The 24,860-nt window shown below is 51.4% G+C and overlaps 2 non-coding genes across 2 annotated transcripts; both read right to left on the bottom strand.

The window, feature by feature from the left end:
* Positions 1 to 16,924: 16,924 nt before the first annotated feature.
* Positions 16,925 to 17,141, bottom strand: LOC120393005. Its single transcript, XR_005591857.1, has one exon. It is a non-coding gene; the product is annotated as a small nucleolar RNA U3 (small nucleolar RNA).
* A 6,152-nt stretch (positions 17,142 to 23,293) lies between these two features.
* Positions 23,294 to 23,366, bottom strand: TRNAR-UCU. Its single transcript has one exon. It is a non-coding gene; the product is annotated as a tRNA-Arg (tRNA).
* Positions 23,367 to 24,860: the final 1,494 nt, after the last annotated feature.

Genomic DNA, 24,860 nt, shown 5'->3' on the forward strand with positions numbered 1-24,860 from the left:
GGGCTCTGTGGGGCTGGGGCTCTCTCCCTGCCCCTGTGCTCCCCCCTGCACACGATGTCCTGGGAGTGACTCACATTCCCTGGACCAACATTTCACACACCCCACCCGACATGTCTCCCTCCACCCCACCCCATTTCCCCTGCACCCCGGGCTGGGTCTCTGCCAATCCCCCTTCTCCCCTCCTGACCCCAATATCTCCCTGCCCCTGCAGGTCTATGGGGCTGGGTCTCTGCCAACCCCCCTTCTCCCTCCCTTCCTGCTCTGGGGGGTCTAAGGAGATGGAGGTCCTCTGGCTCATCCCTTCTTCCTACCCCCCATATCCCTGCTAGGGGTCTATGGGGCTGGGTCTCGCCACCCTACATCCCCTCCCCTGCCCCCAATATCCCTCTGGGGCTCTGTGGGGCTGGGGCTCTCTCCCTGCCCCTGTGCTCCCCCCGGCACAACATGTCCTGGGAGTGACTCAGGTTCCCTGGGCCAACATTTCACACCCCACCCCCACCCGACATGTCTCCCTCCACCCCACCCCATTTCCCCTGCACCCCTGGCTGGGTCTCTGCCAATCCCCCTTCTCCCATCCTGTCCCCAATATCTCCCTGCCCCTGCAGGTCTATGGGGCTGGGTCTCTCCCTCCCCCCTTCTCCCCCCATCCCCTCCTCCCTTCCCGCAATATCTCCCTGCCCCTGCAGGTCTATGGGGCTGGGTCTCTCCCTCCCCCCTTCTCCCCCCATCCCCTCCTCCCTTCCCGCAATATCTCCCTGTCCCTGCAGGTCTATGGGGCTGGGTCTCTCCCTCCCCCCGTCTCCCCCCCTACCCTCCTCCCGTCCCGCAATGTCTCCCGGCCCCAGTCTGTCGATGGGGCTGGGTCTCTCCCTGAAGCCCCGCCCCCAGCGCGGGGCTCACAGACAATCCCCGCCCGGCGGCTGTGACGTGCGCTGCGGCTGTGACGTGCGCTGACGGGCTCACTCCCCGCAGGCGACTCATTCACTGGAGACCAGAACGACAGAAGGTGTCACGTGTCCATGGGCGGGGCTATGCAGATGAGCAGTGTCTGGCGGCAGGACGGGGAGCAGCGAGAGGAACCGAAGGAGCCCGGCGGAGAGAATTCTCTGCGTGTGGACAGAATCCGGTGTGGGGAGTTCGTGCTGTGGGTGCCTGCGCCGGAGTCACTTCGGGGCAGTGATTGCCACTGAGCTGCATAGTGACCAAAGGCGTGTGAATGGGGTGTGGTGCCTGGCGGGGAGCAGCTCATGGTGATAACGAAAAGGTGGGAGCAGCAGATCCTGTCCTAGCAGGGGGCAGGGTGGGGTTTCTTTGCAACCATGAGTGGGATTGTTGTGGGTGCAATTTGACTCCCCCTTCTGTGGTGGGCGGGGCTTCTACTGTCTGCCTTGGGGAGGGAGGAGTCCATGATGTCACAGCCCATGGTGGAGGGGAGTTTGAATCATGTTTCTGAAGTGGGAGAGCAACTTCCCCGGCTCCCACTCACTCTCCACTAGGGGGCGGGGCTGGGATCTCTAGGGAGGGGAGCACAAGAAAAAACAGTCTCCCCTATGGAACCCAGGAGTCCTGGCTTCCAGTCCCCCTGCTCTAGACCCCCTCCACTCCCAGGACCAGGGGTAGAACCCAGGGGTCCTGCTGCCCAGCCCCCTCCCTGCTCTGACCACTCAACCCCACTCCCCTCCCAGGGTGGTGCAGGGGTCACTGGGTCTGTGTCCCAGCTCTGCTAAGGGCCGTGACTGATTTTCCCAAAGTGCTTCCTTTTGAATCCAGCACATCTGCCCCCCCCCCCGCCCGGTCGCTGCCCACCCCCGTGCGGGGGCACCAGCACTGTGCCGGGTCGTGATGGGAAATTGTCCAAGCTGGCCCAGGAGAGACGTGTGTGTCCCTGCTGCCCCCTGCTGGTGGGGCTGAGCCCCACTCTGTGTGTGTGTGTGTTGGCGGCTTTGCAGAATTTTGTATCCTGCAGCAAGTGACACACACACATATTGACGCACAAAGACACTCACACAATCCCAAGAACACTCACACACAACACACCCAGAGGGACATGCTAGCCCAACCCCCAAAGAGAGAAACAATCACACCTCCAGCCACACACACCAGAATATTCACAATCATGCTCAGAGACACAACTGCACGCAGTTCACTCTCACTGCTCCCAACACAAGGACCTCCTGCCCCATGCAGCCTGCGCCGAGGCCTGTGGAACTCACTGTCACTGGAGTCCCCCCAAGCACACATCCTCTCCCCCTCGTGCTGGATCATCTGCTTGGCCCCCTGCCCCCTCTCGGGGTGCGCTGTGCGGCGTGGCTCGGGACTGTGCAACAGCACAGCACCAGGCAACACAGAACGGACACCACACGCCCTGCCCCACCTCACCTGAGCTGCTCTCCAGGTGCATCGGAGCCCAGCACCCCGCACCTGGGCCCTCCTGCCCCACCGGGGGTGAGCTGCAGCCCCTGCCACACTCCAGAGGGGAGAAGGGTCAGGGCAGCCAGCCCTTGTAAGATGGAAATCACCACCGGGTCGACGGTATGGGGCTGTGACATATAGAGAAACGGTTGTTGCGCAGAAAGAGGGCAGCAGAGCACATGCGCACACACACAGCTACCCGCTGAGAGCGGACCTTTCCAGGAGGCCAGTGGAGCATGTACCGTGGTGACAGAGAGCTAGGCTCCTAGGGGTCTGTTTCCGGGCAGAGAGACTGGTTCCTGACCTAGAGGTCTATCAGCAGGGCAGCGGACCCACACACAAACCCACCAGGGAGTGCCTTTCTTAGCGGGTGCCGAATACCCCCACTGCCCAGGGTGGTGGCAAAGGAGCAGCACAGGACTCTGGGCCATGTCACAACCGACCCCAGCCTGGCTCCCACCATTTGGCCGAGTTGGGTAGCTGCCAGAGGATTGCACAGAGAGTCAGAGCCAGGAGAAAGAGCAGAGTCCTAAGCTCCACCCCCCGACACACCTCTAACCACTGGGCCACTCCCCTCCAGGGCTGGAGATAGAACCCAGGAATTCTGACCACCAACCCCCACTCCCGCTCCTGACCTGCAGACCCCTCCCTTTTAGATTTTGGTCCCGCTGCCTCTTCTATCCACCCAGCCCCACCTGTCATCCCTTTGCTGCAGGTTTTGGGGTGTCTCTGCTGTCGCTCCCCCAGTGCAGCCCAAGGCTTTCCTCCCCAGCCACACATCCTCACCCCACTCATGCTGGATCATCTGCTTGGCCCCCCTGCCCCTCTCCCGGGGCGCTGTCTTGGCGTGGCTGGGGGATTGTGCACTATTGCCTGGAGCAGCACAGAGCGGACACCATGCTGCCCCACCTCACCTGAGCTGCTCTCCAGGTGCACTTGAACCCAGCACCCAGCACCTTGGCACTCCTGCCCCCCCAGGGTGAGCTGCAACCCTGCCACCTCTTGAGAGGGAGAAAGAGGTCAGGCCAGCTGCTCACTGTGAGATGGGGGAAATCACCACCGGGAGTGTGTTGTAGGGCTGTGACATATAGAAGAAGGCAATTTTATTTGCGCTTGACAGAGGCAGCAAACACACACACACACACCACACACTTGCAAACATGCTGGCTGCATGCATGAATCCAGCCACACAAACACACACACACTTGCTAATATACACAAACACCACTTTAAATCAGCCAACATCAACACAACTGCTAACAGATGCAAACACATGCACAAATCCAGCCACATGAACACACCTTTCTCTGCCTTTCACGTTCTTTCTCTCTCTCTCTCTCTCTCTCTCTCTCACTCTCACTGGGTTATTTTTCACTCGCTCTTTTTCCTCTCTCCTTCCAAGCCAAGTGTGTTCTCCTCGCACACAGATTTTGACAGGTTTTCCTCCTGATCAGCAAGTGGATTAAGCACGTCTTCAGTGGGGGCTTGGCATGGCAGGGAGCAGGCTGGCTGGGTGTCTTTGTGGCCGTCTGGTGGCCATGCATAGGCATGGTCCTGCCCTCCTCTGGCCCTGCCCTCAGTTGCTCTGTAGCTTTTAAGCCTTCACTTGGAGCTGTCAGCACCAGCCGCCTCTGCTCTAGGTGCCCAGAGGAGGAGAGGTGTTGCTGGGTCACTTTTACAGATGGCCTCTTCCCTGGTACTGCCCTTGCTCAGCTGCGCAGAGGCGCTTCCATCCCCAATCCCTGCCTGTCACTGCCCAGCAGCCCCTCTGCTTTCATTCTGCCTCACTCTCTTCCTGCCATGTTGGGAAGACAGCTCCCATCTCTTCTTGTTAAAGTCAGGTGGGCCAACTGAGCAGAAGTCCATTCTGCCGCCATTTTCCCTACTGCAGAGCCCAAGCTCAGGGGACTCACCTTGGGTACAGGCACTGCAATAGCAAAGCAGGCACCCACTGCACAAGACCAAAAGAAAGGACCTGCCAAAGCCTGGGATTGAACCAGGGGCCTTTAGATCTTCAATTCGCGCTCTTACTTCAGGCTACTTCAGCAGCTGTATGGAAGTATTTTGGCCTGTTTAGCTACTCTGTCTGGGATTTTTGTCAGCAGTTGCACACAAAAGGACAGGAAGACAGGCAGCATCCACCCTCACCGGAGAGCCCAGCACCATAGCTGTGGGAGTAAAGAAGTGACTGTTGGCTGACAGGGCTGTCCCGAGAGCTGGAACAGCAGCTGCCGCCTCCCCTCGGCTCCAGGCTGTGGAAATGCTCGACTGCCTGGCGCATGGGCGGCTGCTCCGTGCTCTGGAGAGCGTCTCTGTATTGCTCTGTCGCCCCCGTCTTCACTGAGCCGGTCTGGTAGAGTCCCAGTGCCCCCTCGGCCTGGCAGCTGAGAGTCTGTGCAGACATCAGCCCCCTACCAGCCACAGGCAGCAGCAGCCTCAGCCCCAGCACCACAGGGCACTCAGTACACTTCCTGTGGGAAATGAAGCAGCGTCCAGCTGCTAGAGTGAGAGCCAGGGAAACGAGTCCTGGCTCACCATTAAGGGAGAGAGAGACCTGGTGGGTGCTGGATCTCCTCAGCCTCCCCACCAAGGCTGGTCACTTCTATTGTCACTGTGATGATCAGTGCTGCTTCCCTTCAGACGCCGGACCTAGAGGGTCTGTGGCCAAAGCCCCCTTTCTCCCCAGGCCCTTCCCACTCCACCCCTTCCCAAGCCCCCACCCCCAATCCCATCTCTTCCAGTCCTGCACCTTCTCAGTTCCCATTCTCTCCCTCCCACCTCTTCCTCTCCCTGCCCTCCCTCCCTCGCCCAGCGCTCCTGGGACCCCACTGGAAACAGCTGGTCACTGGCAAGTGAGGCGCTGAAGGGGAAGAGAAAGCATTTTTGTCAGCAAGGCTTCAGGCACTGAGAGCTTCTGCTCTGACTCCCAGGGACACAGTGTGAGGGGCGTGTCCTGGTGGACTTTGGGTGAAAGGAGCAGAACAGGATTTATCGGGGTGAGGAGAATTGAGAGTGTCTCAGTTGTATGCAGAGGTATTGCCCGGGTGAGGGACTGGCTAAAACACAGGCTTTCCCTGGCTGTGAGCAGGATTTGAACCTGCGCAGGCGAAACCCTGGCTGGATTTCAACTCCAACGCCTTAACCACTGCCATCACAGCCCCGGAGTACAAAACTGCCCCAATGCCAGAGAAACTGGTGCAAAGAATCACAATGCCCAGGTGTGAAGTCATCTGAACTATGATTTCTTACGCAACCTGGCTCCGTGCAAAGCACAGGGGGATTTGGGGGTTTATTCTCTTTGCTTAGCTACAGCAGTCAAGCCATGCTCCAATAACACGCCTGTTAGCTCATAAGGTGCCACAGGACTCTTTTGCTGCTTTTACAGATCCAGACTACACTTTCGGCCCTCTGATACTCCTAGTGACACTCTCCAATGGATCTCTCTGGCCTCCACCCACCATGAGGTAAGGTAGGAGCGGATCATCATTATCCCTACTTTGAAAGAGGAGAGGCTAAGGCTGAGAAAGGAGAATTACCACTTGTCTTAGGTCACACAGCCAGCCAGTGGGTAGAGTTGGGAATAGGACCCAAGAGCCCTTGATTTTCAAACTAACCATCAGACCTTTGAATTTCACACATTGAATGACTCTGAATAAAAGTGCTCTGAATGAGCTCCAGACCAACAACACAGTGCACAGTAATTATCTGGAGCAAGCATTTGAGGAGGGAACTGCAATGTTAGAGAGAGAATCATAAACTGCTCAGAGACCATTAATGAAGAGAAGAAGCAGCAAAATTTGTCAAACGTGATGACTGGTTCTGACTTATTTCTTGGTCTTAAAAGAGAACAAGGACCTGGAGTCTCCTCCCTGTCAATAACCCCCTCTGCTCAGCCAAATCAGGCAGTAGAGACTGAGGACGTGGGAGGCTGAGGGCTCTCACCAGAGAGCCCAAAGGATGGCCCAGGTCACTGGTGGGGTTCACTGCCCGAGCACTATTTCAGCCCCATTACTTGGGTGGACTCCACAGTGGAGCTGCAGAGCACTCCCTGCAACACACACACACACACCGCGCCTGGTGAAAGGAGGTGAACAGGGGGTGAAAGGGACAAAAGAAGCAAGAGACAAAGAGAAAGGAGGAAGGGATGGATGGAGGAAAGGTGAAACAAAAAGGATAAAACTCCTAATGACCACAGTGATTCTAAGTGGGACAAAAATCCCAGGTGCTAAATAAAATTCTGCCTCCTTAAGTTCGGTGTTTTCCATGCCTAGAATTCAACTGTCACCAGGATGGATCGACTGAACAGGTTTCAAACCTCGAGGAGGCTCTTACCTTCTAAACTGGGACGCCTGTTTTCAGTAAAAATCACTAAAAGTGGAAGGAGAAAAGTCTTAAAGAGGTTCCTCCTGGCGCTCACGTCCGCGGAACTCCGAATACTCTCTCAGTCCTCAAAGAGAGACCTGGAGAAGGAGACTTGGCTGAAGCAAAGCCACAGGGTCTCTGAGGCTCTGGCCCCTCGCCCTGTCCTGCCTGGCTGATGTCAGCATCTCTCTGTGAGGTCACCACCTCCCCACCACCTTTGACCAATAGTCTGAGGTCCTGCAAAGGCCTTTGTGATGTCACTGCCACACCTCCCTTGCTGTGCTAATGTCCTGCCCCTGGCCAGGCACTTTGCAGGTTTGAGCTACCTGTGGATCACCCCACTCAAGGAGCATTCGTTCTAGGCAGCAAGCCGGCTAGACAGGAAAACATCAGACGCTGCTCCCAATGCTACACTCAGTTTTTCAGAAATTAGTCGACTTGATGGCCAGAAGAGACCATTAGAGCATCTAATCTGACCCCCATATCACAGGCCTCCTGTATGACACAAGAGCTACTTTGGGGCAAACACATTCCAGAAAGGCATCTAGTCTTCATGAAATGACATCAGGAGATGGCAAATCGACCTCTTTCCTTGGTAACTTGTTCCTGTGGTGAATCATCCTCGCTGTTGAATATTTGCATCTTATTTGTAATATGAATTTGTCTTTTCACCGCCCAGCCACTGGGTCTTGTTATGCCTTTCTCTGCTAGATTCAAGAGCCCTTTCATATCCAATCTTTCTCTCCATTAAGGCCCTCAACACTTCAATGAAGTCACCTTCAATCTTCTTTTGATAAGCTAAACAGGTTGAGCTTGTTCAAAACTAATAGCTCACTAGAAGGCATTTTTCTCCAGCCCTCAGAACATTTATTGGCTCTGTTGAGGTCACTAGGCCTAAGTAAAACCAAAGTTGTGACTACAGGCCTGGAGTGAACCAGAGGTCTTCCTGGTGCTGTGAACTTTAACCAGCCTAAGATGCTAAAATACAGACAGCAAGCAAAAATGTGTAACTGTCAGCTGTCTCAGCTTGCAAATGCAGGAGTTTAAAACAGCAGAAGGCGTGGTGGAGGAGGGGAGAGGAAAATCTGTATGTGTTTGTGCTGTGAAGGCCATAGATAAGCATGCGAATGAGAACTTTTCTAACACGCTGAAATGTACGTGTTTAAAGTAACTGCTGTTGTGAAGGGAGGGGTGAGAGGGAAAACCAAACAAAAGGCTTTACACAAACAAGTGGGGTATAAATGTTGGGACCTCGGGCACTGCGCGGGGTGTGCAGGATTTGAGATGCTTTTTCTCCCTGGCACCTTATTTGGGCCTCCAAATCAAACAAACCTGGTTTTGCTTCTCCACCCTGGTGTGTCAATTAGTGCGATACGCACACCGGGCAATGAACCTGCTGTTGCTCCGCCAGGCTCTCTTGGAGCTGGCAACAGCCTTTGGTTATCAGACCCTGAACTGCAGCTGGATGTGACTCTTGTTCTTCTGCACAGCACAGCTCCTGGAGAAGAGGGATCTGCAAATGTACATTCATATGATACCTTTGTTTAATTGATGAAAACATAAATTCTGACACTTTGAGGACTGAAACTGATTTCAGCTGATAGACAGCTTTGCTAGGTATTTATGCATTTGGACAGTGAAATGTTGAGTGTTTACATCCATATCAAGCAACCCTGTACAGTGGAGCTCCTGAACAGAATGGAGAATGAAATGAAAAATGTTTTCCTTTTTTTAAAAAAAAGAAAGAAGGTTATAAGAAAACACTGGGGGTTGAATCAAGGACCACTTGATCTGCAATCAAGCACTTTACCACTCAGCTATACTCCCATGCTGGCAAAAGCATGGACTCATGATCTCCAGGACTTTAAAGGACAGACCCTCCTTCATCGAGGTCCTTTGCCATTCCCAGGCTACAGATGGTTTTAAAAATGGGGTTTGATTAAACTTGTTAAATGTGGCAAAACACTACAGCTTGCACACCCACTGATATAGCTTCTCCCACTGACACATACCTGCCATCTCTTGGGGAAGTGGGATTAACTACACCCACAGGAAAACTCTCTCCCTTTAGCACAGAGCAGTGGTTCTCAAACTGTGAGTCAGGACTCCAAAGTGGTCATAACCCTGTTTTAATGGGGTCACCAGGGCTGGCATTAGGACTCTCTTAGGGCCTGGGGCTGAAGCCAAAAGTCTGAGCCCCACCACCCAGGGCTGAATCCCCTCAGCTCTGGTTTTGCCCTCCCCAACTGGATAAGAGGGCACAGTGTGAAATGTTTGGGGGACCACTGGTTTAGGTGATGTTCTCAATCACTTCTATGAAGTCCAATAAAAGCTATTCCTCACCCACCTACCCCCTCCATCAGGACCGACTAGGTATGTTCTGCTGCCTCTTCACTCATGCAGGAAGGATAATAACATGATTCATTCCACTCAATCCTAAAGTGATTTGTAATCTGCCACCAGCCAAAACTGGTCATTTTGGGAAAGTGGCCCCATCATGCTGCATATCTAGGCAGAGTAGGTTTGTCTATGCAAACATCGTCTGTTCCTGAAGTCTTTCCCCCAGCTCCTCACTAGATGTGAGGAGGGAGCTCATTCAGCCCCTGCTTCCGCTTAGTATTTAAAAATGCCTTATTGCCCCTGTCTCTGGGTTCCCCGGCCTTAGATTTCTCCTCCTGTCCTTTCTTTACACTTCTGATGAGGTGGCCGAGTGGTTAAGGTGATGGACTGCTAATCCATTGTGCTCTACACGCGTGGTTCGAATCCCATCCTTATCGGATGCATTTAGTCTTCACCATCCTTTATAGACAACCATCTCCCATTTGGTACAATGACAGATCAAATAATGGTACTTCTTGCAAACAGAAACTCAGAACGCCCTTACTTTAAATAAAATGTCTAAATCCCAGATTTCTAAAAAAAAAAAAAAAAAAAATTCTCTAGTTCTGTATTTCTTAGTTTTTATCTCAAAAGGGAACATCCTCCTCATCTCCCTCAACCACCCTGGCACCTCCCTAAATTATTAAAATACCCTCAACCCGAGCAAGGCCAGAGCAGTGAACCAGAGCTAGTGTCTAGACCAAGCTGTTCTGAAGGAGGCAACTCCAACATTTTCCCTGCTTCCTTGGCAAGGTCTGACTGAGAAACAAAATTCCCAGACTGAAAATTTTCTGCTGAAACACCCATACTAGTGTGTTTGGGGACGTTGATTTGAATCTATTATTATTATTCTCTTCTGATTCATCTCAGTTCAGTGTTTGTCCTCCAGATGTGTTTATGCAGGTATTGAGTTGTGGGGAGAGGCCAAGTCATGATGTCTCTTCCTCTTTCATAGTTTCTTCCAACTTGCTAGGAAGCTCCTTTGCTACGATGTGAGTCAAGCAATGTCAATTTCGCTGTGCTATCTCGGAGAAGCCTGCATTGTACACGGTTCCTGGGCTAGTCCTTGGGAGTGTGGATCCCTTCAATGGGCCAGCAGCGAGTCTGGCTCCTCCACTGTCACACCTGAAAGGCTGGTGGGGGCATTTCCCAACCTCATAACATATCTCAGTAACGCACACAGAGCAAAACTTCATAACTTCCCCAACCAATGCGAGCACACACAATCCAACACGTATATTAATGTTCAACAGATCAAGACTTTTGAAATGACACCTCACCATGCAGACTTTGTACAAAAACCATCTCATCATTATATGAGAGTGGTGAATATGGGACTTGCAGGGTGCTGCTTTGAGCACAGCGTGCCACCTGGGCTTCCATTGCAGTGAGACGTACCCTTAGAGTCCATCTCTCCTGGATAAAGATGTGCAGCAGGGCTGCCCTGGGTCATCTGACTTGGGCTCCTGGAGCCAAAGCTTATGAGGGGCTAAAAACTGTGGTGCAGATATTTGTGTTCACACTGAAGCCTGGGTTCAGAAAACCTCGCCTCATGGGGGCCTCAGAGATTGGGCCAAGCCCATATGTCTGCACCTGTAATTTTATAGGAGGTTGGGAAGGAGTTTAGCAAGTGGAAATGGTAAAACCTCATTGAGGGGAGTGGGACCACTGACCTATCAGCTCTTAACACCCAAACTTTCAGTAACTCTATTATCAGTGCCTGTGAGTGTAATTTAAACCATAGGTCCATCTAGCTCTGAATCTTGTCTTCTCTGACAGTAGCCAATACCAGGTGCCCCAAAAGCCACTCCTCAAGGTACCACTGGGAGTTGAACCCAGAATCTTTGTTTACAGGACAGGTGCTTTAATCAGCTAAACTATGACACCTGTGGTTATTTTAAGCCATTGTGTCTGCCCACCTGAATCTCTGCCAATCCCCACTGGGCCCTGACAAGCTTTGCTCAGTGCTTCTGGATTCTGTAAAAGCAGAGGAATAGGTGAAGTTTTGGTCCCAAGGTGTGTGTGTGATTCTTTGGGACAGGTCTACACTACAAAATTAGGTTGGAGTAATTACATTACTTAGGCTGACAATGCAGTTATATTAACCTAATTCCAGTGTAAATAGCAGCTCAGCTGTCAGAACTTTCTGGAGCTATGAAAGGAGGGACCCAACCTCTGTAGCAGGAATGCAGGGCAGGATTTCACGGCAGGCATGGTGGGATACTGGGTGGAGGCCAGTTATGGTGATATAATGACCAGCAGCATTTAGACTGACAATTTGTCACTTTGAGTTTGCTGCAAAGCTCTAGACCTCTTGTCAAGGTGGTTTTATTTTGTCACCAAAAGAGGGAAGTTTTGTCACCAGACATGGCATTGCAGTGTGTGCACCAGCCACAAGCTGCCGACTGAGGAGCGCGCTGTGTTTTTCACACACCTGAGCAATATAATGATGCTGAAATAACTTTGTAGTGCAGACCTGGCCAAAGATTCACACACACACACACACACACTGTGAAGGAGCAGGGGCTGTCTGTGTGCTTGGTAGGCAGAGACAGGTATGCAGCTGTAACATGAGCCTGGCCTGGGGGAGGGGAGGTCTCACCTCTGGCTGGAGGGAGACAAAAGGAAACGGGGGAGTGAAGGCATTCTTCGGTTTTGGGAGCTGGGAGGTGGGTTTCAGGGGATCCTAGGCTGGGATCCAAGCACCCTGAACCCCCAGAAAGGCCAGATTGAGGGGTCCTGGCTCTGCACACAATCTGGGCTGTATCCTGTGTTCCTGTTGTTCAATAAACCTTCTGTTTTACTGGCTGGCGGAGAGTCACTGTGAGTTCAGGAAGAGGGGGGCAGGGCCGGACTCCCCACACCCGTGGACACCACACACACACAGCTTGTAAGGAAAACCTGACCTGCCCTCTGCTTCGCAGAATCCAAACACAACCAAAGTTTGTCAGGCCCCAGTGGGATGGCAGGGAGTCCGGTGTGGCAGACACGGTAGTTTAGCCACAGGTAGGCACCATGGCTTAGCTGCCTAAAGTGCCTGCCTTGTAAACAGGAAATCCTGGGTTCAACTCCCAGTAGTGACTTGTTGTATAACTCAGGGGCACCTGGTATTGGCTACTGTCAGAGGACAAAACACAGAGCTAGATGGGCCTTTGGTCCAGCCCAGTATGGCTGTTTAGATTATACTCACAAGCACTGATAACAGAATTACTGAAAGTTTGGGAGTTAAGAGCTGATAGGTCAGTGGTCCAGCTTCTCACAGATGATCCTCCTCTGGGACAGGGGCAGGTCTGGGCTCTCACAGCAAATGCTCATTGTGGCTGCCAGAATCTGTGAGCGGCTCATTTAGTTTACACCGAGGATTGAGTCCTGCTTCGTGCACCGTGTGTGAGAAAGAAAATCCTAAACCGCCCTTTGAAATAACGAATGCAGCAGGACGTGTTATTGTCCCTGCCCCAAAGCAGACAGACCAATGGAGAACTGCCATTGAGTCCGGGTAATACTCCACTGACATTTTACCTTTTGCTTGCTAAACTCCCTCCCAACCTCGTGGGGTCCCAGAGCCCAGTATTGAGCCTGATCTGAGATGTCTACAGTGCAAATTTACTTCACCCCAGAGCCCTAGCCTGGGAGCCTGCACTGGCACAGGGCAGCCATGGGTGTTTCATTGCAGTGTGGACATAGCCTAGCATTATGTCTACACTGCCATTAACACACCCATCGCCACACTATTCTCAAGCCCTGGGTCAGTTGATTCAGGCTTGTGGGGCTTGTGCTGCAGGGTTATAAAATTACAGTGTAGAGAATTAGCTTGAGCTCAGCCTCCGAGACCCCATGAGGGGTGAGGGTCTCAAGCCTGGGCTCCAGTATGAGCTCCAGGATCCCAAATCAGCTCATCCAGACCAGCCGGGCTAGCGGGATTTTATCACAGTCTAGATGCCCTCTCAGGGTATGTCTACACTGCAATGTAAGCCCAGGGTTAGCAGAAGTCATGTCAGCAGCCCCAACACATAAATGTAAACCACGAGGGAAAGACTCACCCCCAGATAAGCTGACAGTGTCCTTTTCCCTACAGGTCGTAAGTCCAGCAACCAAACGCTCCTTTAACATGAGCCATCCTCTCTGCACCCCACTCACAGCTGTTGTCCTTAGTCAGTGCAAGCCCAGAGGTGCCTCTGTACAGTTCACCCCCATCCTGGGTTGAAATGGGGGGAACTAAGAAGGCTCCATACTCACTATGCTGTCTAGGGACTCACTCATCCTCCACAGCCACCCTGTCCTAACGCTGGTCTGACACCTCAATTTTAGTATTGAGACCCAGAGCTTGGCCCACTTGGCTTTGGAACCCTGTCCCCTGCCTAGCAAGTGCTATTGAATTGAGGGTGAGTCCTCAATCGGGGTCTGCTACACAGTTGTGCTGCCCTTGATTCACAATAACAAGGATAAAACCCTTTATTTCTCCCTGCCCCTGTAACATGGAGACTGGGAATCCAACACCAGCCACAAGTGATCATTTCGGCAAGCAACCCAACAGATTTCCAACATATTGTAAAATCCACATGCAGACTCCTACACGAAACCTTGCAAGAAAATCTTCCTGATGGTGTCTGAAGCAACTGCTGCTGGAGGGAAGGAGGGTAACTTGGGTTGGTATTGAGGAGCAGGATGAGGTGGTGGGGGCCTGTGGATGGGGATTGAGGGGCACTGGGAATAGGAGGGGGCTGTGGGTTGGGACAGAGGAGAAGGGTGAAGAGGAGCAGGCTCTGCTGGGAGGAGGAGCAGTGAGCATAGGAGGGACTGAGGGCTGGGATTGAGGGGCACTGGGAAAAGAGGGGACATGGGTTTAAGCTGAAGAGCATCCTTGTTTGGGGATCCAACAGGAAAGGGGAAGGCAGCAGGTGATTCTAATTCCTTAGGGATTTTCAGGTGTGTGTGTGTGTGTGTGTGTGTGTGTGTGTGTGTGTGTGTAAGACGCTGCAGGGGAGGAACATGCTCTATGCCTAGAGACCTTATTCCTCCAGGCTGCAAGGACAGAGGGGCTGTCAGGAAGCTGCCCTCAAACCCACACACAAAAAGGCCCTTCTGAGGAAAGGGAAAATCCTGAAGAGAAAAAGTAACAAAGAGGACATGAGAAAGACAGTTTAAGATCTTGGGCAGTAGTTTATCACCTGACCAGAGACTTGAACTCTGGACCCTCAGATTAAAAGTTTGATGCGCTACCAACTGAGCTAGCCAGGCTGAGAAAGAAGCCAACCAAGTTGGTGTAGAGGAGAAACTAATCAAGAAAACAAGAGCGGGAAACAATAGGGGAAACCTGCTGCCTCTCTGGCCCGGCCAATACTACGATTTTATATCAAATTTAGCAGCGTTAAATCGTGATTAACCCTGCACCTGCCCACACAGCGAATCCCTTTAGATCGATCTAAAGGGCTCTTAATACCGGTATCTGTACTCCTCCCCGACGAGGGGAGTAGCGCTGAAATCGGTATTGCTATTTCGGATTAGGGTTAGTGTGGCCGCAATTCAATGGTATTGGCCTCCGGGGGCTATCCCACAGTGCACCATTGTGACCGCTTCTGGACAGCAATCTGAACTCGGATGCACTGGCCAGGTTGACAGGAAAAGCCTCGTGAACTTTTGAATTTCATTTCCTGTTTGCCCAGCGTGGAGTGCCGATCAGCACAGGTGACCATGCAGTCCCAGAATCCAAAAAGAGCTCCAGCATGGACCGTACGGGAGATACTGAAGCTCATCTCTGTATGGGGAGATGAATCTGTTCTATCAGAACTCCGTTCCAAAAGACAAAATGCCAAAGCATTTGAAAATCTCCAAGGCCATGATAGACAGAGGCCACAACAGGGACTCGACACAGTGCTGAAACTTAAGAGCTGAGAGCTGAGACAAGCGTACCAGAAAGCCAAAGAATGAAATGGACGCCATGGAGGAGGGGCAACTGACGTCTGTAGCTATCCCACAGTTCCTGCACTCTCCGAAACCATTTGAATTATTGGCTGAGTTCCCAAAGCCTAAAGGGTCAAAAATATTGTCGCAGGTGGTTCAGGGTATATGTTGTCCCCCTCCTCCCCATGAAAGCAAAGGGAAAAATCATTTCTTGCCTTTTTTCCAATGTCGCTGTATGTCTACTGGATGGTGCTGGCAGATGTGGTGCTGCAGCGCTACACAGCAGTGTCCCCTTCCCTTCTCTAGATGGTATGGTAGGACTGATATCCCTCATCGTTGTCCCATGAGTGCTCCTGGCAGGTCTTGGTGAGGTCAGTTGGGGGTGCCTGGGCAAAAATGGGAATGATTCTCAGGTAATTCTCTTCTTTAAGCTTTGTCTAATGGAGATTCAGTCCTGCCTGGAATATCATAGCAGCTGGAGGCTTCTCTCCTCCCCACTTTGAACTCTACTTGCAGAGGCAATAAAGTCAGTGTTGTTTCAAATTCCTGCATTCTTTATTACTTCATCACACAAATGGGGGGATAACTGCCACGGTAGCCCAGGAGGGGTGGGGGAGGAGGGAAGCAATGGATGGGGTTGTTGCAGGGGCACCCCCTAGAATGGCATGCAGCCCATCATTTCTGCAGGATGTCTGGGGCTCTGAGCTGGAACGACCGTTTGTCTCTCTGGTTCTTTAGGAGGCTTGCCTGATAGTCTAGGCAGGACTGACTCTCCCTTCAGACAAAACTTAAAGAAGAGAATGACCTGGGGAGTCATTCCCATTTTTGTCCATATACCCCTGGCCAACCTCACCTAGGCCGGCCAGGAGCATCCAGGACAGCAGCAGACAGTACAGTATAACTGGTAACTATCATTGTAAACTTGCAAAGCAGCAGATGGTACAGTATGGCTGGTAACCATCTTTGTTAACTTGCAAAAAGCAAGGGAATGCTGCTGTGTAGTGTTACAGTACCGCGTCTGTCAGCACCATCCAGTAGACATAAAGTGACGGTGACAAAAGGCTGAACTGGTTCCATGATTGCCGTGATATGGTGTCTGCTCAGGCAATCCAGGGAAAAGGGCGCAAAATGATTGTCTGCCGTTGATTTCACAGAGGGAGGATTGACTGATGACATTTACTCAGAATCACCCGCGATGCTGTTTTTGCCCCATCATGCACTGGTATCTCAACCCAGAATTCCAATGGGTGGGGGAGACTGTGGGAACTATGGATAGCTACCCACAGTGCAATGCTCCAGAAATCGATGCTAACCTCGGTACATGGATGCACACCACCGAATTAATGTGCTTAGTGTGGCCGGCACTTGACTTTATATAATATGTTTCCAAAACCGGTTTCTGTAAAATCAGAATAATCCCATAGTGTAGACATACCCTGAGACAGCTTTAGAACCTCTACCCACTATACTGCCAAGGGACAGCTACTCTCAGATCCTGTGTGGATTGTCTGATGTGCTTGGGGCCAAGAGCAAACTGCACTTCTGCCAGAGCAGGAGAAGTAAAAATAGGGGCTTCCCAAAAAATGGGAAGGGAAGAAGAGAGAAGTGGAGAGGCAAATGGAAAAGGAAAAGAACGTGCAGACACAGAACCCTACCTAAATACTGAAATAGATTACAAGAAAAAAAAGAGAGAGCAGCATAAAGAAATCTTTAAACTCTTTCAGTAAGTACTGAACTAGAAACTTCTAAAACACCATTTTCACACTACCTTTACTTTTTTTAAAGAGAACTGAAGAAAAGCTTTAAACAAGTTCAGATAATACAAAAAAAAGCCAAAACATTTATTTTTAAACTTGTTTTATAAGGACTAACCACTCAGTCTGTGCTCTTTTCCTCTCAGCTTCCCAAAAGGAAAACAAGAACACTCATCACTAGCAGACAGCAGATACATTAAAGCAATACTATCCACTCACTTCATGCTCAGAAGAGAACACTTTAACTCATCCTCGTGGTTAGCAAGATCATACACTTTCAACCACACTTCTCTAGTTCCAAACTATAGAAATGATCCCTAAAAGTACAGTCTTAACAAAACTGTCCTCGGCTACACATCCAGGCTAATATGCACAAGCTTTAATCCCACGGTGAATGTTTTCATACAATGGGTTTTACCCCCAGCGAATTAAAGAACAAAAATCTAAAACCAGGTTCCCATTTCATTAAAGCACAATTGAGACAGCTTTAGCACACTGGCCATTAGAAGATGTTTATGTTGCTATTTACAGAAACACACCTCCTGATTAGCATGTGGAGCTGCTAGCAACTAATCAAACCCTCTTGCTTTGGGATACCTCTCACAGGCTCCTCTGTACCACATGACCGCCTGTCAGGCACAGACAATGCGGACAGGTCAGCCCTTTCTAGCATGCTCTGCAGCTGTTTCTCTCTGGCTTGCTCTCAAGTTCATCTGCACTAGAAGTTTTTGCAGGGTTCTATGTTACCGGTGGTACCTGCACTAAATCAGTGGCTCTCAACCTTTAGAGACACCTGTACCCTTTCAGGAGTCTGATTTCTCTGCATACCCCCATTTTTTACCTCACTTAAAAACTACTTGCTTACAAAATCAGATGCAATATTTATAAAAATAAATCCCTTGAATAGAAGTATTGTACTTACATTTCAGTGTATATAGAGAACAGTATAAACAGATCAACATATGAATTTTAATTTGTTACAAATTTGCTAGTGCTTTCTATGTAGCCTGTTGTAAAACTAGGCAAATATCTAGATGAGTTGCTGTACCCCCTGGAAGACCATTGGATACCCCTGTTTGAAAACCACAGCACTAAATCACCCTTACTTTTAGAACTGGTGCCACTTGACCCAAGGCATTGTGAACCATTTCAGTGCTAGCAGACAGTGGCAACACAGCTGCACTAGGTCTGTTGTTCCTCCCTGCACAATTCCCACTTGGAAAGAAGAGAACTTCTGGTCTGACTTTATTTACTATTGTGAGCTGCATAGGCAACTTTCTCTGCGTTATGTGAGCACCATTCACACAATATATATACTACCTCTGCAGCCATGGGTGGCGGGGGAGCCCCCACAGCCCCACACCACTGTATATGGACCCTGCAGCTCCCAGCTCCTACAAGTAGACCCCAGAGCTCCCAGCCGCTGTGAGCGGACCCAGGATTTCCCAGCAGGCATTGATGGCGTGAGGACCCTGCAGCCCCACGTCATTGCTAATAGACTCTGCAGCTCCTTGGAGCTCCCAGCTGACACAGGCAAGTGAGGAAGCCCCAGCTCAGACACCGCAGGCAGAGCCTGGAGTGCGCAGTCACCATGGGGGGTGAGGAGAAGCCTCAGCCAAATGCCATTGCAGATGGCCCCATAGCTCCCAGCCACTGCAGGTGGATGCCAGAGCCCCCAGCTGCCATCGGGACCCCACGGACCATGGCCACCATGGGCAGCGAGGGGACCCCATGGCCCCCAGCCACCACGGGAAGCGAGGGGACCCCATGGACCCCGGGCGCCATAGGCAGCGAGGGGACCCCATGGCCCCCAGCCGCCACGGGAAGCGAGGGGACCCCATGGACCCCGGGCGCCATAGGCAGTGAGGGGACCCCACAGCCCCCGGCCGCCACAGGCAGCGAGGGGACCCCATGGACCCTGGGCACCACAGGCAGCGAGGGGACCCCACAGCTCCCAGCCGCCATGGGCGGCGAGGAGACCCCATGGCCCCCGGCCGCCACGGGCAGCGAGGGGACCCCATGGACCCTGGCTGCCATGGGCAGTGAGGGGACCCCATGGCCCCCGGCCGCCACGGGCAGCGAGGGGACCCCCCAGCTCCTGGCCACCACGGGCAGCGAGGGGACCCCATGGACCACGGGTGCCATGGGCAGCAAGGGGACCCCATGGACCACGGGTGCCACGGGCAGCGAGGGGACCCCCAAGCTCCCGGCCACCATGGGCAGCGAGGGGACCCCATGGACCCTGGGTGCCATGGGCAGCGAGGGGACCCCCCCGGATCCTGGCCGCCACAGGCAGCGAGGGGACCCCCCAGCTCCTGGCCACCACGGGCAGCGAGGGGACCCCATGGACCCCGGGTGCCATGGGCAGCAAGGGGACCCCATGGACCACGGGTGCCACGGGCAGTGAGGGGACCCCCCAGCTCCCGGCCTCCATGGGCAGCGAGGGGACCCCATGGACCCTGGGTGCCATGGGCAGCGAGGGGACCCCCCCGGATCCTGGCCGCCACAGGCAGCGAGGGACCTCGCAGCCCCGGCCGCCACAGGCAGGAACTGTCACCCAGCGACCAGCAGAAAACAGCAGCGGGCGAAGGCATCAAGCAAACTCTCAGCTTCTGCTGCTGCCACTCCTTCAACTGGCTCTCGGTTTGCCCTGTTCACTCTGCGTCGCTGCTGCTCCACGGCATTGTCCATCACCCTGCTGCTGAGAGCTCCTGTGTCGCCACTTCCCTGCTGTCACCTGCCTGTCTCCTGCGGCCACCTAGTGGGGAACCTCGCTACAAGTGCAGACTGGGCAGCCTCTTTCATTGCAACACCATGGGCAGGGCGTGAACCGCCAGCTGGGGAGACTAACGCCCTGCCCCGCCCCTTCCACCTGAGGCCCCGCCTTCTGCAAACACCCCTGTGCCCGGCGACACCAGCCCTTAGATCCTCTTGGTATTTCAATGCAGGCACTGACCTGTGAGAGGAAAACATCAGCTCCAAACACAGAGACTGAATTCTACATTTAATCTCGCTGCACTTTCCAGAAAGTCACAAAATTCATTTAGTTCTTGTTAGACAGAGAAAAAATAAGTGACACTAAGTTTTTGGCTCAGTTAAATAAAAGTATGTGTTTAATTAACATAGTAAAAATATGTCCTGATTCCGCTAAATAACACCGCAACCGAAATAAGAAGAGACAAATCTTGTCAGTGACGACTAATTTTGCAAATGCTCTTCCCATTATTAATTTCCACACCACCCCGTTGGAGGTCTGGGCACCTCCAGTGTCACTGCTCTGCATTCACCTTCCTTAGAATTGTTCTCGGACATTCCCAAATTTGGAAAATTGTGCAGTTCACAATGTGAACAGTGACCCGCCCTTCCTGCACCTGCTCTACATTGCTCCACAGCAGCTTCTCCCCTGCAGAGTCACCCCAGCACTGCAGTGCAGCCGCCCAGGGCTTTGCAAAAATTAATAATACAGAGTTTGGAGGAAAGTAAACATTTGTGAGTTGTGGAAATAGCAAAGGCAACAGTTGTGGTGTTACAAGAAGGGCAGTTTTGGTTTAATAATAAACCCAGTTAAATAAAGGTAACTGTATGTGCAGCTCTGTGCACTCCTGTTGGATGGAAGCTTAGTAATTAAATTATACAAGAGGGTCAGGTAAAGTGGCTGCTACCATCACCTGTTTTGTCCCGAGAAGCCTTTACAGCCATTCTGAGGGGAATGGGCCCTTTGCCCACAGAAATGGTCTATAGGGAGGGCTGCAGGCAGCAGGCGGGGAGATAATCTCATCAAAATGATTTGACTCCTGGGTAATGTAAGCAAAATCTCTAAAGGAATGTCAGGGGTTTCATTGGCACTTAACTTGCCTGCCCCTGGCTGGCTCTGGCTGTACAAGATGGACGTGTAATCGGGTACAGTTGTGTAAAAAAATTATTGCAGTGCAAGGGCTGTTAGACAAAACAAAATGTTGTGTGTAATTCTGTAAGGTTTTAAAAACCTAAACTGAGACTTATGGTTTGTAATATAATGTCATGAAGGTTAAACTATGGAAGGAATGTGCTTTTTCCCAGGACGTGTGCAGTGTATATTGGAGAAGGCGAAAAGAAATGCAAACAAAACATGGTATTTAGCTCAAACCCTATTAGGGCTCCAAAGGGAGCCAATAGGTTGTGGTTTCTTTTTCAGATCTGTGTGTTTTGAAGCAGAAGATGAAAGTGGAAAGTAATCAGAACTCAGGTGGAAGTTGATTGTGTCCCTTTTAAGACAGTCTCTGAGCTGCTGATGGCTTTGGATCCAAAAGCCAAGCCCGAAAGCCGGTGTGAATGCAAATGACCTAGCTGATGGGGGAAGGAGAGAACTGCCCATCAGTGGCAGCACAAAGGAGCTGCAAATAATAAATACATCTGGTCAGCAAACAAGCTACTGGAAGACTCAGATTGTGGCCCTCCAGGAAAGGGAGATGAAAACAAGTCAAGTCTGAAAATAAGGGGGACAGTTAACCCTAAGGAGTGTGTGTGTGTATGTACAGTGCTAAAGCTAAATCTAAAGCTGTCTCTCAGCTATTACCTGAGGATAAACTTAATGCTTGGTACAGCAGAGAAACTATTGCAAACTTGGTCTGTTGTACAAGAGGGGAAACTGAGGCACACCACTTCATGAATTTCATAAATGACCAGTGAGGGGAGTAATTCACTATCTGACTATAGAACAAAATAAGGACAGCCTGGAGGGAATTCTTCTGTTTTTCCTGCAATTAGCAAGGAAATTTGTAAAAGGAAGTGGTATTATTATTATTAAGCACTAATCTGTTCACGGGGTGTGTGTGTGTGGAAATTGTTTCTTTGTTTTTCAGACACTCTACGAGCAAGCTGGTGCCAGCAAAAGACTAAACCATAATACCATGAATCTATGTTTTGTATTGTTTGTCTGTGGTGTTTGTCTTGGTGTTAGCATTGTTGTGTTTCAATGAACAGAAAAACCTCATGACATGAGTGGGGATGGCTTCAAAAGGCTGACCTGGGGGAAGATGTGTGTGGACATTCAAAATGCTCGACAAGGAGGCCAGCACCTGTGTAATAGCCACCGTAGTATCTGGAAGTGAATCGGCAGCTAAGGTGGGCCCCACAAGCCCTATGGGAATAATGAGAAGGGGATTTGCTCGCTGGGAATCAATGGAGGGGTGTGTAAAATGGTGTAAATCCAGAGAAGATGTTTGAATGTGCCCCTCCCTGATGGCCGTGGAGGAGCACACCCAATGGCCCATGGTAAGGGTGGACAATTTGTGTACTGTGTCTGAGGTGTTTTGCTGGAAATGTACATATTACTGGGGCACAATTACCCCAGCCCCTAACCAAATTCCACACTACACGCTGCTCTCTGGGCTTTGGCGCACAGATAGACCTGTGAATCTTACTGCTGTGAATAATCGAACCAGCGATACAGCCTGATTCCACACCATGTGGTTAAGTTGGTTTCATAATAACCCATTTCTCTGTGGACATTCAATGGACTTATGATATGGACAAAAGCACGAAAACCTGCAGTGGCAGCGTATTGCAACTGGACACGTTAAGAGCTTGATCCCGTCAAGGAGGAGAGGAGGTGTTTCGTGGTGGCCGGGATGCTGACCATGCTGCAGTGCTCAGGTCTCTCGGTGTTGCTGTGGATTATTACAGTGGCTGGTGTATTGCTAAGTATACTTGTGTGACGCTGCCTATGGAAATAACCGAGAAGTAATGGAGTAAGCCCTCCCCTGCACTAGACAACCTGGACCCAACCTTCTCGGCCCACTATAGTGGGAAGTCTGGAACACTAATTGGAACAGGCTCCTATGAGAGAAGGTGCAGGGCACTGCACTACACGACGGGCAGTGGACAAATGGAATATCAGCACCTTCCACCTTGATGCCTGGCCCGATCAGGAAATGTGTCACCATATGTCCTATGTTTTGCCAAGGAGGAGAATGGGAACAGGGACACAGGCAAGGCTCTGTGGTGTCAGGGCTGGGATGGGGACACCGAGGAAGGAAACTGGAATCATTGCTTGCTGGAAGTTCAACCTAATAAACATCTAATTGTTTGCACCTTGGGACTTTGCGATTGCTGCTCTGTGTGTACGCAAGAAGGACCCGGTAATGGGAGGGTGAAGGGATAAACCTCTAACACTAACTAACATCTAACACACATTTCAACCTCTTCTTTTCACACTGTTGCTCATTCTCAGGGGCTGCTTTGTCTCCAGACAGATCCATTCTCTTTCAGGATGGCCTTGCTCTTTCCGCCTGTTTCACTCACTGAGGTGTTGGAGTGAACACTTTCCCTCTAGTCTCAGACAAACACTAGCATTAATTGTTTGCTACTGAGGGTTTAGAAAGCATTTGTCAAGATGCCCATTTCTGGGCATTTTTCCCAAGATCCAATATTTTATGCTCAAACATCTCCCAGCTTTCTTGGTGAAAATAAGGCTAAGGTTTCCTTGCAATATAGAGGCAGTTTTTCACCCCAGATGGGACTTGAACCCACAATCTCTGACTTAGAAAGCCATTGCCTTGTCCATTAGGCCACTGGGGCCCTGTGGAAAATGGAAATTCCATCTCCTAAATGCATATTTCTCATATTAACTTGGAAGCCAAATAACCTCTTTCTGCACCTTACAGAAATGTCTGCATCCCCTGGCAGCGAGGCTACTGGGGAGGTCGCCACAGAGCTGAGCACCACCTTTCTGCCAGCCATCTTTAGAGAAGAAGGGTCTTTTCCTGACAGCCACACAGCGCTGCCTAGCATCCCGAGAGCCTCCTCGTGTTCTCCCGCAGCAGCCGCCTGCCGGTGTGGGTGGGAAAAGGGGACCAGGAAGCACTGCGGCCTCATTACGGGACAGGAGGCCTCACCACGCCCAGGCCTGCCTCTTGCCTTCAGCCCAGGCAGCCAGAGGTGCCGGGGAGCTCCCTAGCAGGCCGCCGCCTCAGCCAGGAAATAAGGAAAAGGGGATGAATGAAGAAGTCAGGAAATAACAAGGAAATGAAGAGGTTTGTCGAATGGGTTTCTGCCCGATTTACCATCTTCTCAGCTACCGCCAAAGTTAAAGACTCAAAGTCGACCCATCGGCATAAGTACAGATGGTTAGGTGGGAATTAAAAGGAGCTGCTGTCACAAGTGTTAGGTGCCTGCAAGCAGCATGCAGACTGTTGAAAACACTGCAATTAGAGGCTCAGATGAAACGTTTGCCCTAAATCAGAAACGACAATAGGACGACCAGCAGAACGCCACTCTAGGTAAACGGCCGAGTACTGGAGGCTGTTAGAGGCAAAAAGTCATTCCTCAAAATTTGGAAATCAGATCCTAGTGAGGATAATAGGAAGGTGCCCAAACTCTGGCCTGTTATGTCAAAGTGTAACAAGTCAGGCCAAGAAAGAATCTGAGAAGCAACGTAAAGATACAAAAGCTAAGCATAACCGGTCAATGCGAGTCCTGGCCTGTCCCGCAGAAAGGTGAACCCTCTGTGGCTGGAGTGAGCTCCTCTGCCGACCTGCGCCAGGTAGTGCTCATTGTGAAAATGTTTCCTCTGACGGTTGGGAAAACAGGACCAGCGGTGCTCAGGCTGGCTGACACTCTTAACCCCAACAACAACAACGAACATCATGCAGTCCAGAGGAAGGGAGCCTTTGATCTTCCTCTCATGCCTTAACTGGGGACCATACACACTAATATAGCAGTAACCAGTGCCACAGAGCACAAAGCCCACCAGAAATGCTCCTCCTGGTCGGAGCTCCACCACCTTCTGTACTGCACCACGAATGTGACTCCAGCCCCATCATTCTTCCCTGGCCAGAGGCCCTCCTCCAATCACCCTCTGCCTATTGAGCTACCCTAGAGTTATTAATGGGCATTTCCTGAACACTCACCATGGCTAAGTCCAGCTGCTCCAAGGCACTGGAACATCAAGCACCTCCTCCTGGGCCCCCAAATCCTTCCACCTTCCACACGGCCACTTTTACAGATGCCCCTTCCCTGGTACTGCCCTTTGCTCAGCTGCACAGAGGAGTTTTCATCCCCTATTCCTGCCTG

This window comes from Mauremys reevesii, unplaced genomic scaffold, assembly GCF_016161935.1.
Source record: "Mauremys reevesii isolate NIE-2019 unplaced genomic scaffold, ASM1616193v1 Contig135, whole genome shotgun sequence".
Lineage (NCBI taxonomy): Eukaryota > Metazoa > Chordata > Testudines > Geoemydidae > Mauremys > Mauremys reevesii.